Here is a 1,458-nt window from a genome sequence, read left to right as displayed (position 1 = left end):
TTCTTGCTCTTCATCTTTTTCTTTCTTGTTGATCTTTCTTTCTTGTCAGTGACTTGGGTTGTGATACCTTCCTTCTTGTTTATCACCCCTGCTTCCTTTTGAATTCCTTTTTCTTCTTGCAACTGCTTGTTTTTCTGTTCTACTGCCTTGTCGGTTGCTTGCTTTGGAAGGAAGTCACCACTTGTTTTGCTTGTTTCTTCATTCCTTTGTAATTCTGGAAAGACTTTCAAGGTGATGCTCTCCTCATGCATCCTGAGGGTTAACTCTCCCTGCTCTATATCCACAATGGCTCTAGCAGTGGCCAAAAATGGTCGACCAAGTATTATGGAGTCATTTCCATTTTCTGAAGAATCCAGGACCACAAAATCTGCAGGATATATGAACTTGTCAACCTTAACTAACAGGTTCTCAATCAGCCCTTTAGGATATACCACTGATTGATCCACCAACTCCAAAGACATCTGTATTGGCTTCACCTCCTCTATGCCAAGCTTTTTCACTAAAGAAGATGGGATTAGATTTATGCTTGCTCCTAAATCACACATTCCCTTGTTGATGAATAGGCTTCCAATAGTGCAGGGTAGGAAGAAACCTCCAGGATCTTCAAGCTTGGGAGGGAGTCCCTTTTTAATGATTGCACTGCATTCTTCACTAAGCATTACAGTCTCCTTTTCACTCCAACTTCTCTTCTTGTTGATGAGCTCTTTCAAGAACTTGGCATACAGAGGCATTTGCTCCAATGCCTCAGCTAAAGGTATGTTGATTTCCAGCTTCTTGAAAGACTAAAGGTATGTTAATTTCCAGCTTCTTGAAAGTCTCAAGAAATTTGTGGAAATGCTGATCCTTTGTCTCTTTGTGAAATCTTTGTGGATATGGTAGTGGTGGTGTTGAGCTCTTCTCCACTTGATGTTGTCTTGGGGTTGGTTCTTCCATGATTTGCTTTCCTTTCTTCAAATTCTGTGGTTTGTTGTCTTCCTCTGTGAGTTTTTCTGGGACATTCTTGTTTAACATGTCCTTGTTGATGGCTTCATCATTCTTTGTTGGCTCTTTGTCATTGTTCTTGGTTGCTCCTTGGTTACCATCCAATAACACTTTTCCACTTCTTAGTTGCACGACCTTGCATTCTTCCTTTGGGTTGGGAATGGTGTCACTAGGTAGTGAACTTGATGGGTTTTCAACAGAAATTTGTTTGGAGATTTGCCCAATTTGCCTTTCTAAGTTCTTCGTGGAAGCTTCTTGGTTCTTTGTTGTCAATTCTTGGTTCTTCATCATTTTCTCCATGAGCAGCTCTAGATTAGTGATCCTCTGAGATTCTTGTGAAATTGGTTGGTTTTGGGGTGTTAATGGATGATGATAGGTGTTTTGATTTGTTGGGTAGTTGTTGGGTGGAAAATGGTTAGAGTTGGGGTAGTTATTTTGTGGTTTTCTGTATGTATTTTGGTTAGTGTTTGGCTGGGG

Source organism: Arachis duranensis, chromosome 3 (assembly GCF_000817695.3).
Source record: "Arachis duranensis cultivar V14167 chromosome 3, aradu.V14167.gnm2.J7QH, whole genome shotgun sequence".
Lineage (NCBI taxonomy): Eukaryota > Viridiplantae > Streptophyta > Magnoliopsida > Fabales > Fabaceae > Arachis > Arachis duranensis.
The sequence above is the reverse complement of the archived record's forward strand: the minus strand, read 5'-3'. Positions refer to the sequence as shown.